Genomic DNA, 14534 nt, shown 5'->3' with positions numbered 1-14534 from the left:
TTTTATCTATGCAACTGCAATGTAGTATCTCACATCCAGTGCAAAAATATATATCATGTTAAAAATGTCTTTTGCCATAGCAATATTTTCTCATTTAGTTATCTCATTAGCTCAATGACTGATACTGAATAGCAACTTTGGGAAGACCCAAAGAAAAGTGAGCTTGCAAACGCATACTTTAGTCCTGATTCTGGGATGTTTTCCCCCTCAAATCACATCTGATCATTTTACTTTATTGCGGGTTTTAGACAACTTCTTCCATATGGAGAAATCTTAGATGGATTTGGTGCTTCTTATATCTCGAAAACAAAGTTATCACTTTCATTCATTCCTTTCTTTCACACAGTCCAGCATCAATACATGAATTTGTTATCAAAATAATATAAATCCTAAATAGTCCTCTGATTAAAGGAGAAATGAATGATTACTAATTAGCCATCTTATGATGAAATGTAAAAAGGTAGAGGATTGTATAGCAGAGGTGAGGGGGGATTTACTCAGGATACATTTTACTAAGGGCCCTACATCTTTTGCTGGGTCACCAATGTCACTTACCTCAATTACATGTCTGTTTTAAGCCTCGCCAATATTGCAATTTTTGTTTAAGAGATACTAAAAATATCTTTGACTTTATTAAGGGAGAGATTTCTTTGCTGTGCCTACTGAGCTACATTCCAAAAGGAAAAACAGGAATCAGTTACTAAATAGTATAGAAGAAATAGCAATATTGTTCATATTTCTTTTTTGTCTCTTCACTTATTTATCAAGAAACCAGTGAGAAATGATGTCAGATGTTTCTGTGACAATATGCCTTTACATGCCAAACACCTGAACATACACTGGTGACTCAGAAAAAAACTTTCCAGAAATGTCTGGTCATGCCGAGAGACTATTTAGTTGCTCTTGCTTTTCTCATTAAAACTTTCAAGGTGACTGAATATGTGCTCCTAAAATATCACCATTTTAAATCCTGCTTGTTTGGAACATTTCACAGTCAGCCCATTGATACCGTCTTAACGGATACACAGCTGGAACTTTTCCCATATGAGTCTAATGACTTTTTCCTTTAATACTCTACCTCCTTCAGTTCCGCCTTTCTAGACAGCACAACATACTGAGTGTTGATTTATACCAGGATACAGGCTGTTCTTGCCTTTTCTTTGTCCAGATTGTATGAAGGTCACAGTGAACAACAACCTCTCTCATGTACTTGTGCAATATTACAGAAGCCCAGGGCTTCTCTCAGCCTCAGGTTATTATTTGGAGATTTGAATCCTGACTTTCTTAGCCGCTTGATTTATTTTTTGCCTTCCCCTAAATTAAAAATACTACTGGTGCCTATATATTTCACTGGGTGTTTTCATCAAGTTTTCAAGTTTTATTTGCTTTATCACATTGCCTCTCCCATGCTATCAAGAGGAATGTACATTTCAGTGAGTTTCTTATCATAGCAAATAAACACCATCTTTATATTAAACATAGTTTCAGTTCTCCGTCCATCAGTTTCCTGCTGCCCTTCTCTTTAAGAAACTTGGAAGTTCAGGACTGAAAGGGAACTAAAACTCACCAACCTCAGGGCCCATTTAATGGTTGAACATCTGGAGTTCTGCTCAAACATGTCCTATTTTGCAAAACTAAATTCCTCACTGAGCAACATATTCCATTTCCAAAGGCTCTTATTGTTAACAAGGCCCAGGCTTTTATCAAAATTAACACTGTTGCATGCATCCACTGTTTTGTTTTTGTTTTTGTTTTGTACATTTTGAGTGATATAGGACTTTCTCAATTCTTTCCCCAGGACACCTGTTGAAGACGTTTCCTGTACTTCCTTCTTCTACCTGCTCCAAACACTTCCTCACCTTCACCACAAGATCATCAAGCTATCCTCCCAGTGGTGCAAACTTCTCCTTTTAATTTGCTCTAGGTTGTCAGCCTTCCCAGCACACAAAATCAGCAAATAGTGTGGCTACATGAAGAGTAGAAGAGGATCATATAATTTCTTTCATCCTATGTATTATACCACCTTCAGTGTAAATTAAGCTTAAAATTACTTTTTTTAATAACAAAACTATGTTTTTTATAACATATCATGTTATAATTTCTTGGCAATTATAATCACTACAGTCAAATTGGATAACCTCTGTCTTATAGAATCTAAGTAGGGTTTTGTACCCAAACAAGAGCATTACATTTATTTTTACTACTTTTCACTCATTAGGTTTGACCTGATCTTTCCCAGAGACTCACACCAAAGTATACAATCAAGGCAGAGTGGGAGTCTGGAAAAGACAACTAACTTAAGTTATGGTACAGATTGAGAGGCCTTATAAAAATAAGCAAGTTGTGAAGAAACTTTTCAATAGACAATCTGAGAAAGGGAGGAAATGAAAGGAGGAAGAAAATTCTTCCTGAGACTTTAGAGTAGAAAATGTGTGTTCCTTTGCATATAGCAGAAAATAGATCAATATGAGGTGCCACAATTTATTTAACTATGTGTTAATTATTGTATACATCTAACAAAAACTTACATCTTGGTCCTCATAATAAAGACATATTTATCAGTCATCAGCCCAATTTTCAAATATAAAATAAAAATATTTAGCCACAGAATTTGTTATTTCTATATATTGAGCAAAAGATATCCCAGGGAAGGCAGGTTACATAACTTATGTGGCATTTAGATAACACTGTCCATATGCAATATAGGTCTTTATGTACACTTAGTAACAATAAAGCAAAATAGCATGACAATTGTGTAAATAAAGGAAAGCAAGTATTCTATTTGTGTGAAAAGTAGGACAATGTGGGCATGGGTCCAATTATTTTTCTGAAAAAAAAAAACAGGAATTTTTATTTAAAAGCCATTTCTCGAGCAACATACCATATAATATACCAGGCATTTTTCTACTCCCCAGGCAAACAGAATAGACAGTCACTTCTTAGAGGAGAGACACAGAAAAATACCACAGAATATACCAGGCATTGTTCCACTCCCCAGGCAAACAGAATAGATAGTGACTTCTCAGAGGAGAGACACAGAAAAATCAGTTAACTGGCATTGAAAGTTAGAGGAAGAAAATAAATCAGGGAATTTGGACCAAGAAAACCAGGTAGACAGGATGTTCAGTTATTAAACAGGGTCATAAAGCAGGAGAGAGAAGAAATATTTGGGTACTATCTGAAAGATGTGATAGAGCAAATCAAGCAAATATTGGAAGAATAGTATTCCAAGGATAACGAGAAGCCAATACAAAGGCTAGAATGTTCCTGGGCTTTTCCTGGAACTTCAAGAAAGCAATTGTGCATAGAACATGATGAACAAGAAACACAATAAAGAGATGTCAGAAACACGATGATGGTCCCAATCATAGGGCTTTGTAGGTCTTTGAAAGGACTTTGGCTTCCACTTTGAGTGAAGTGAGAAGACACTGAAGACTTCTGACAGAAGTCATATAATTTAACTTGCATTTTAAAGAAGTTACTCTAGCTTCTCTCTTGAGCTTAGATTGTAGGGGGTGGGGGCAACATGAGAACAGAACAGCAAGAACAAAAAGGATGAGATTGCAAAAATCTATATGAGTGTAGTGGCATCCTAAAACAAGGTTAGAGCAATAGAACTTGGGAAGAGTTGATAAAATTCGGAAGCTATGTAGAAAGCAAAACATATATTAATACAAATTACACTGGAACGCTTTTCAGAAAGAGAATAAAATCCATGCAGGTCTTTACTCCCTTAATCTTATTCCAGGTTAAATCCAAAGAAATCAGTATATGAAATAGTAAGAATTCCAAAAAATATTATAGTCAGATATTCAGCTGTAATTTTCGGACTGATCAAACTAAGAGAAAATAGTTTGTCTCTATTCTTGTCATATGCATTATTTATAATATGCTAAATATGACCCTGGTGTTATAATTGTGTTATGGGTTAAACTAAACCAACCCCCAAATCTCAAGTAACATAAAAAAAAAGAGAGAGAGAGAGTAACTTAACACTTATTAAATTGCATACATGATTCTTACACATAAAATTTCAGTCTTGTTCTTCCAGGGGAATCGTAAGGCTCAAAAACAAGCCCTGCCTTTTTTTTTTTTTTTCTTTTCCTCTTATTTTTGGTGTAATCAAACATGTCTATGGGAAGTAGGGACACACTATTGCTTTTTGCTAACATGCTGACTGACATAAGATTTATAGACTAAAATTAAGAAAAAAGAAAGAAGAGGTAAATTGAAAACAATGAAATCAAGTTCTGTTTTCCTGGTTGTTATAAACATATAGCCTCTGGTCAGCAACCTTCTCCAATGGCTCCCCAATGATCCTCTGCTATTTGGTAGCATGCACAATCTTGTGTAATCCTCTCACCTTGAGTGTGAGCTGGCCCTATTGACCTGCTATGATAAATGGAATATGGTAAAAGTGATGGAATGTTATTTCTGTGATTAGGTTACAAAAGCCTGTAACTTCCATTTTGTTAGCATCCTTTCGTGACTTTCTCATCCTCTTGCTACCTGCCGCTATGGTGTAAGAAGCCATATGGCAGCGCCCATATCAGAAGAACCAAAGTAGGCATCTAGGCAACAGCTCACGAAAAACTGAGTCCTCAGACCAACAGCCATGAAAGAACAACCATGAATCCTCCAATGACTGTTGACGAAGATCTTTCAAAGAAAAGACTTGAGATGACTATATCCTTATGATATTTCCAGAACCAGAGGACGCAGCTAAAAAGCATGTGTGAAATAACAACGAGGAAATGAATGTGTATGTTTTCAGATGCTAAGTTTTAAGCTGCTGTCATGCAATGATAGACAACAAACACACACTTATTTTAGTTCATGAACATATTTAGAACTGTCAACACTATAGTGAACAAGCATTTTTAAGTAGATTGCCTGTTAATTTAGTGGTCTGCTAATTCCTACTTAATCCCTGGTCTTAGATGTCATTCTTAAGAGATAATGGTCAACTATAAAGCAGCAAAAATAGGCTTTTGAGAATAATAAACCCAAGTACATCAAGTTGAGGTAATGGTTCAGCCCTAATGAGAACATACTCAATAGCTGAAATGTAAGTCACTGCTTTCCATTTTACTTATCACTTGTAACTATGTAATAAGTATGGTAGCATGTATTAGTTTATTATGATTCTGCACTATTAACATGATTCACAATCTCAAGTTTCATTAAAGTCCGAGAAGTATGTTTTACCCCCTTGAATTTGAAGGATGGAAAGAAGTTTTTCTGTTTGGTATTCCTTTTATGTCCCCCCCACCCCTATTTTCAATGTCAATTGTGAAAATTTAATTGGTCATTTGCTTAAATTCGCTCGAAGAGTTATCATTCTAAGAGGCTATAACTTTGTTTATGGCAGCTAAAATATTTTTTTCTGTATTATATCTCAAAGTTAGCCAAGGAATATATCATAAGGGAAATTTCATATAAGCATTGAGTAAACATATTAATAACATACCCTATGAGAAGCCTGGCCTATCCCTAATTATACCCAATGGCAGGATTATAACAATGAATTTCTCCTAAGGATTTGCTTTCTATACTCAATGAAATATTCTTGATTTTTATAGAATTCTCTCAATAGGTAAGTTCTTATATTAGTTTAAAATAGAATGCTATTCTCAATGCAACTAGCCAGCACCCATTAACCGTGGAAAATGGGATAACTAACTAGTTACTTCCCATGCTTGTTTTTCAAAGTCTTTCATAAAACATTCATAAAGCTGAACTCCATTCTTCAACATTAGCCCTGCTAGCTACAATTCTCAAATGTAGAAGTCTTTATGCTACAGATCCTAGATTATTTAGAAAGCTGCTAAGGCCAGTTGTTAGTAATGCGATCTTAGGGGAGTTAACTGATACCTCTGAACTTTAATTTTCTTATCTTTGAAAAGGGGGTCATAAACTATAGCACATATGGTTTAATTTTTTTCATAATCATGCCAGATAAGAAAAATAAGATTTAAACTCAAATTTTAACTTAAAATCATGAAAGTATTAGTGTTACATAGTATGTTACACTATAGTGTAGTAGGAAAGGAGATGTGAATATTTTCTCTCTCTTGAACTTATATGTCCTTCATTTGAAAAAAAAAAGTAAAAAGGGATGATTATAATCAGTTTTCATTCGAGTCAGTAGTAAAACAATGATTATAAAATGTATATTCTGCTAATGTGTTATTAGAACACAACTTAGAAATAAAACTAGTAACGTCAAGGAATCTGTAAGTTCATGGCCCCTACAAATGAAAAGCTAACAGCAAGTGGTCCAAATAAGTTGAAATAAAATAGCATCTTGTGTTCCTTGTATTTGTGCTTTTACATTCAATCTCAAAAGAAATCACTTGAACTAGAAATATTTGCGGTTTTCTCATGGAGCTCACTAAACCCTTAGCCCTGGGTTTGCTCTTGTCATACACCCTAGGGAGAAGTTTTCTCTGCATTTTATTACCCTTTCACTAGAGATAAAAAGACCAGGCAAGCATATTCAAAACACAGTTTTTCTTGAGTGAATAGGGAAGAGAGACCTCTGAGATTCTCGTATTCTGCTTTTTAAACCACCAAGAATGGGTATACATGATTAAAGATTGAATTTGCTTAAGAATAGTAGCTAAGCAAAAATGACTTCAATATGAATGAATCAAGGGTCAGTTCTGGCACCGTAGGCTCATTGGAAATATTAAACCTATCATTTGCTGTAGATAGTGCATACAAACCAGGGCCTTCCAGACACCCACTTTGTCTTCTTAGTAATATTATCTAAACAATAGTGTCCTTTATGATCTCAATAAAAAGGCCATAGAAAAGAGATATCTTAGGTAAGATGTTTTGCCTTCAAATATTTAGATTTTATTTTTTATATATGTACAAGAAACTTATGGTTAGAGCTGCCACAGTCAAGGCATTTCTATCTCCCTCTCTTCTCTGGAATCTATCCAAACTACAAAATGCATGAAGCTCAAATAGGAATTTTCTATCTTCAATGAAAGTATGAAAAACCAACTCATATTCAAACCCTAATCTATAAATAAGCTGCCAAGAACAGTGATAGTGGGACCAACTAGTGTGGCATGATGCCTAGACTCGATCTCTGTGTGTCTGTGTCTGTATCTATATCTGCATTTGCATCTGTTTATGTACATGAGACCAGCTAGCACACATCTAAAATGTCTATGACCCACCCAGTTGGTGATCAATTACTAATTTGAGGTAATAAGCTTAAGGAGCTTCATGGGAACTGTGTGGGCCTTATTCCATACAGCAGTGTCACAGAGGAAGGACAAACAAGGACCTGACAAATATTCACAAGAACAAGCCTATAAGTGGGAGAGAGTGAAGGGGACAATCTGTCACAACAGCCAATCATGGTCCACTAAAGAGACTTGTAAAAATACAAGACCATCCAAAATAAAAGTTTGTGAGAGAGTGACTCAGTTTGGCCTAAGCTTACTTCCTCTGTACCCCAAATATTCAGAGTACTGAGTGGATGATGGTGTATACATGTGCTCAGCATAGATAAGATACCGCATAGATACCTCAGCATAGGTAAGAAAGTGTTCTGAGAAATATTTCTGTCCTATCTTATTTTTCAGCAAAGAGCTGATGCTGACAGAACAGACCTCATTTAAAAATGAATCAAAATCATGGCATGCCTTGGTGGCTCAGTTAGTTAAGTGGCCAACTTTGGCTCAGGTCATGTTCTGCATAGTTCACAAGTTTGAGCCCTGCCTCTGGCTCTGTGCTGACAGCTTCAGATTCTGCTTGATTCTGAGCCTGCTTCAGATTCTGTGTCTCCTTCTCTCTCTCTGCTCCTCCCCTGCTTGTAATCTGTTTCTCTCTCTCTCTCTCTCTCTCTCTCTCAAAAATAGGTTTCAAAAAAATTTTAATGAATGAAAATCAGAATCCACACCCAAACTGGATAAAGATAGCGTAATATAAAATGCACCAAGTAATACAACAAATGGAGAGCAAACAAAAGTAGCTATTAGAATTAGTAACAAAATTTTAAAAATCATTCCATGTAAATACATTCAAAGAAGGTTTTTTTTTTTAGTTTAATTATTTATTTTGGAAAGAGAGAGAAAGCATAAGTGGGAGAGGGGCAGAGAGAGGGAGAGAGGGAAAGAATCCCAAGCAGGTTCTGTGCTGTCAGCACAGAGCCCAGTGTGGGGCCTGAACTCACAAACTGTGAGATCATGACCTGACCCAAAGTCAGATGCTTTGAGTCGGATGCAAAGTCGGATGCATTTGAGCCTCCCACGTTCTCCTATCAAAGAAATTTTTTAAACCACTGCCTGAGACAAAATATCAAAGAGAAAATAAACTAAAAATTAATATGACCAAAGGAGATAAAAAGTGAGCTAAGGCAAGGAAACAGAAAAGAAAAAAATAAATAAATAAATAAACATGGAAGTAAATACCACCTTATAGCTGCAAGAATTATAGCAGACATAGCTAAAAACATAAGCTTAGAAAAAAGCATAGAAAAAAAGATATGAGAAGAGTGAGCCAGGTAAAAATGGATTCACACTACTGATAAGATCAGGGAACTTTCACATCTCTTGGCCTTGCATAAGACCCCGGGGACACCCCGGGTTCTGAAAGTGTTTCAAGAATAGCTGAGTATGAAATTAAGAACAAAATTGCAAGTTAGACGTTCTAAGTGAAAGGTTGATATAGTGTGGTTAAAGTATGCTACATACAAAAACTAAATTATATAAAGTTCTTAATTTCCTATAGCTGATGTGATCTTCTCATGTGTTTCCAAGCTGTTGGGCAATGGAGAACCTTCAACCTTTACCAATTTATTTTCTCACTATTTCTTCTGATAGATGAAGATTTTTTGTTCCCTGTTTTAAACAGTCCTTTTCAGTTAAATGCTAACCCTTTCTTTCACTTTGCTCTTCCTTGAGACAAACACAATGTTCATTCATCTCCAGATGTGTGTAGCTATACGACAGACCTTACCATACCTTCATGGAGGTGGAACAGAGAGCCTTGCATTCACATGCGAATTCTTTTGCTGCTGAGTCTTGGTTGTTCTCTTCAGTGACAGTAGTTCTGTCTTTTTGGTTAAGTTGTGCCCTAAAGCAGTGATATCACACACAACTGGTCAAAGTTGTGGCCAATGCCAATTTTAGCCTTAGGAGAGAGAAGCCTCTGCCTTTGGGTCCTACAATTGTATAATTCCACTCTAGCCTTATTCTAACTGTGCCTTTCTCCTGGAGTGAGGGCTCCTCTGAGTCAACGGAGAATGACAACCTGGAGTTCACGTGCTCATCTTCTATACACAGACCAAACACACAGGATTGAGATGTTTCCTGTCCAAAAGGGTCTTGAGCCCGTTTCCAAGCTGGGCATGGGCCTGTTCGCCTAGTCCTTCCTTTTTTTTTTTTTTTTTTTTTTTTTTGATTTTTATTTATTTTTGAGAGAGTAAAGAGTCAGAGACAGAGTGAGAGCAGGGGAGGAACAGAGGGAGAGCAGAATCCGAAGCAGACTGCAGGCCCTGAGCTGTCAGCACTGAGCCCGATGCGGGGCTCGAACCCATGAACTGTGAGATCATGACCTGAGCCAAAGTTGGACACTAACCAACTGAGCCACCCAGGCACCCCTCCTGGTCCATCCTTCTAAGAGCAGCATATGCCACTTGTCTATGAACCTGAGACACACAGACTTTAAAGTGACTCCATGATCAATGTCTCCTGATGTTCTCAATCTGTGTAATTCTCAATAGTCTCCCTTTGTGTGTAAACAGAACCTGTGAGTACCTCTAACAATCAGATTATGATAGGAGACCCTGAGTGGCTCAGTCCATTGAACGTCTGACTTCAGCTCAGGTCATGATCTCATGGTTTGTGAGTTCAAGCCCCATGTCAGGCTTGCTGCTGCCAGAGAAGCATAGAGCCTGCCTCAGATCCTCTGTTTCCCTTTCTCTCTTCTCCTCCCATTTGGGCTCACTCTCTCTCTCTCTCAAAAATAAGTAAACATTTGAAAAAAAATGACAAAATTAATGGGATGTCACTCCAGTGATTAGATGTTATATGGCAAAAGCAATGGTATGTTATATTGTACATGATTATGTTATAGAAGACTTGGACTTGGTGACTCATTATAAAGTTTTACTCTCCTCTTGCCTTTGAAGCAGCAAACCATGAATCCTACCCCTTTAAGTAATGTATTATATGAGGGTATTACTAGGCTGGCACCTTAACTGCTACCTTGCAAGATCTATACAGAATAGCCAGTTAAGCTGCACCTTGACTCCCCATCCAAAGAATCTATAAGATGATGAGTGTTTTGAGCTACTAAGTTTGTGCTGCATAGAAAACTAATACAGTACCCTAAGGTCTAAGGGGTGGCCCTAAGGATGACTTTAAGGGAGGGTAGTTAGGAAGACTGAATGTAGTGTGGGTATGTGGACTGGGTGTCCTCAAGCATTATAGGAGGCCTGTGCAGAATGTGAAGGAGGCAGGAAGATGAGCAGGAGAGAATAGGGAGGCAGGCAGACTGGGCTGACTTCTACACTGCTTTGGTCTGATACAAAACTCCAAGGAGTGTTAGAACTATAAATCTAAACATGACCTTCTTGGTTGTGATGAAGGTAGCACAATAAGACACATTTCATCTAATGACATGTTAACATCAGGTATAGCTTTTAAATATGGAGACTACGATATGTGGATCTCCATTTGTATTTGTGCCCTGGGCCTGCCATTCCTGCTAACTCGGCCCTATTTTAGCAATGGAAGTCTTGGGCCCCTGAGGTTGCAGTACCTTTTAGGTCCCAGGAGAGTAACCTGTACAGATGCCCTCGGCCAAAATCATTCCAAAGAGCATGGAGACCCAGCCAATTCCCTTGCCCATACATAGCTTGATACTTTAGGTTTTCTCACCAACAAAGTTAACCTGGTTTTTCCCCATGGTATTTTGGTTCAGAAAAGGGAGATTAGCACATATGTGACACTCCTTCATTCCATTCCTTTTACACATTGTCTCTGTGCAGAAGAGCCAGGCTTTCCATTCTCTCTACGTGATGTCATGAGCTATCCAAGCCTATAGTAAAGTAGTATGTCCTTGTTTGATAAGATTGATTTTTGAATGGTATATCAGTTATGGATACTGTTTTTCCATGATCAAAAAGTCACCTGTGCAACAAAGTTGAAAAATGATCTTTGTTGTAGCCCCAGGATTGTAAAGTCCCTCCTATCAACCTTATAGCTAAACTTGAAAGGTATAAGGCTAGAAGAGTACATGAAAGAGTAGGAAACCTGGCTTAATACCACCTGAATGAAACAATATAACCAAAATATTTCCCTGTAACTGTAATAGAAAACCTTTTTTAAAATGTAAGTCTGTATGCTGAGGGTAGTATTGCTAGATGCAATCATTATAACTCACAATCTTAGCTAGCATTCCACCAAAATGTTATGATTTTGAAAGTGAACAGATAAATCACTTTAGGGAATACCACATTAGATTGCCATGGAAGCAAAGACATCCTGGGGTTGTGTGCACAATAGTAACAATAAAACATGTCTAGCTCTTGCCAAAAGAAAAAAAAAAATATATATATATATATATATATCAGAGTGAGACTAAGTGGTCTAAATGGTAACAAAAGAAACATCTAGCAACACCATGAGATTTAAGTGAAGGTGGGAAGTGAAGACGGGAGGAATGTCCAAAACTATTCTGGATTGTTCTCCTTTTCCACTTTTGTGAATAGTGTTAGGCAAGACAATAAGAGAGGAAAAAGAAAGAGGCTGAGACACAGGTGAGTGGAAGGGTGTCATTTGTAACTGCAGCTGAGAAGTTTGGTTTTGAACATAAACTGTGTTTATTTCAAAGATCAGAGAAATCTAGATATGTCTAAGAGCCTGATGAGTTAATGCTTATTTGTATATAGAGCTTGTTTGTGGGAGGGTCTATACACTCCCCTGGACAAAACTCCTAAGAGGGAAGAGAATCAAGCACAGAGGCTGTGCCCAACCACAATACTTAAGATATGTGGGACTCTCTGTATTTGCTAATTACAAAAAGAAACCCCAAGTGCTGTTGCCAAGTGATTGACTAATTCTGGAGGGAGTTTGGGTGGTTGGCAAAGACAGACTATGAGAACCAAAAGAAGAATCAATGTCTTCTCAGTTCCGCAGAGAAAACTGTGCACATAGCTTTGCTATGCCAAGAGGTCCAGAGAACCAGCCATACTCCAGAAGAAGAGCAATGCCTCAGAGTTGTGCTGGGGAGCAATCGAGATTCTTACCAGGAAGTCAGGGTAGGGAAGTGGAGTGACCTAATCGTGAGCAATGGAGGAAATGTCCGAATGCCTTACCCAACTTCTCTGGGAGCACATTTAAAGATTTCAGGCTTTAGGTTGACAGAAGCCGAGAAGACTTGTTTGTGCAACTGACAAACCACACACGGATCCCGAAAGATGTGTAGAAGAGATGTAAAAGGAACCAAAAGCACTGGAAGTCAGGCTGATGCAAAACCCCACACAATAAGGTTCATGAATCTTAATGCATCCCTATCTGTACACCCCAGATTAATGTGTCCTAGGAGCATGGGCTAGCAAATCCTACAGATCTTCCATTTGTTAGAATTTTATATATAGCACAACACCATGTGTGTAAAGAGATTGCATATGTATATGTTTGTCTATGCATAAAATTTCTCTGGAAAAAGATACAAGTAGCTGATAACACTGGCTGCCTCTGGGGAAACTGGGAGGTGACTTAGAAAAGGGAAGTTGACTTATTTTTAACTTTTTACATGAGTAGGACTTTTGAACATTTTTACCATGCATATATTTCTTATTCATAAACCCCATACAATCTAATTAAAAATAGAACAAAACAAGTTTTAGTGTTTTTAAAACCCATTTTTCCAGCCGGTAAACACTTGACATATAATATCAATAAATGAGAGCAGCCAATTCTTAGATTTTTAAGTAGTACAGATGTGAGTATGTGGGTAAATCTATTGTTTCAGAATAGACAACAATGTGATTATAAAGATTCCAGAAGTCTTGTAGGCCAAAATCAATTTTTTCCATTAGCCTTCAAGAATCATGATAAAAAAAATGATTTGAACTGATTATGAGATAACTTCTTAATGCTTTTATTTTCTTCTACCTGCCAGGGAACTCATATGGACAATGCTAAATTATAGATCCTGGCAGTTATTTCCCATTTCCTTTCTACCAATTCTTCTCTGTATCTATCTCTATGTTTGTACAGATATTTTACATAGTAGTTTTTATTAACAACCTCAAATATGTTTTGACAGTAGGGTCTGCTTACATTTAAATAATCAACAAAATAAAAACAAATATTCAAAACCAAGTAGTATAACGAATTGGACAACCAATGCTGAGATGATATATTCAAAAACTCTCAGGTAAAATTATATGTGTTAAACTTTCTGGAATGCAACATGGCAATGCATATCAATTCTTTTTAAAAAAATTTTTTTAACATTTATTCATTTTTGAGAGACAGAGACAGACAGAGCATGAGCGGGGAAGGGGCAGAGAGAGGGAGACACAGAATCCAAAGCAGGCTCCAGGCTCCAAACTGTCAGCGCAGAGCTCAACACGGGGCTCGAACCCACGAACCGCGAGATCATGACCTGAGCCGAAGTTGGACGTTCAACCGACTAAGCCACCCAGGCACTCTGTATCAATTATTTTTTTTATTTATTTGATTATTATTTATATTTGGGAGAGAGAGAGAGAGACAGTGTGTGTGCAAGTGAGGGAAAGGCAGAGCAAGGGGGTAACCAAAGGATCCTAAGTGGGTTCTGTGCTGACACCAGGGCTGGAACTCATGAACCGTGAGATCATGACCTGAGCCAAAGTTGGATACTCAATAGACTGAGCCACACAGGCACCACTCAATTCTTTTGTTAAAGAAGTATATACTAGTCTGGAATCTAACTTCAGTCACTAGAGAAAACTTGCTGTGAAAGGGATTATTGATCAGTCTTTCTGGGCAGGATAAACAACGGGTATATCTAGAGCACGTATTCATAGCTGGCTTACCTTAGAAGCTTGGTTACCCAGGAAGTTATAAATTAGCCTTCAAGCATTCTTGAAAGACACAGAACCAGGCTCAATATTCCTGCATCATGAGAATAGGAAGCTCATACTGGGGCTGTGCAAGATCCAAACTACCTGGTCTTATGTGATCTTATATGGTTCTCAACTGAGGTAGCTTCTGCTCCCCCTTTGCCTCATTTGGTAAATTTATATACATTCTTGGCTATGACAACTGAGGAAGAGGGTAATATTACAATTTATTGGGTAGAGGTAAGAATTGCTACAATTGGGTAGAGGTAAGAATTCCCACAACAAAGGATGATCTGTTCCAAAACCTCAGCAGTACCAGCTAGAGAAATTCTGGTCTAAAGCTATTGTTCTCTTGGGTTTTGCTGCCTCTCTTGAGGCAGTGCCAGGCAATTGGGCACACCTTCTGCTCTGTGCCCCACTTTATAGTAAAAAGAAAGTGGTGGGTCAAGAATAG

The sequence above is a fragment of the Prionailurus viverrinus genome, chromosome C2 (genome assembly GCF_022837055.1).
Source record: "Prionailurus viverrinus isolate Anna chromosome C2, UM_Priviv_1.0, whole genome shotgun sequence".
Taxonomy (NCBI): Eukaryota; Metazoa; Chordata; class Mammalia; order Carnivora; family Felidae; genus Prionailurus; species Prionailurus viverrinus.
The sequence above is the reverse complement of the archived record's forward strand: the minus strand, read 5'-3'. Positions refer to the sequence as shown.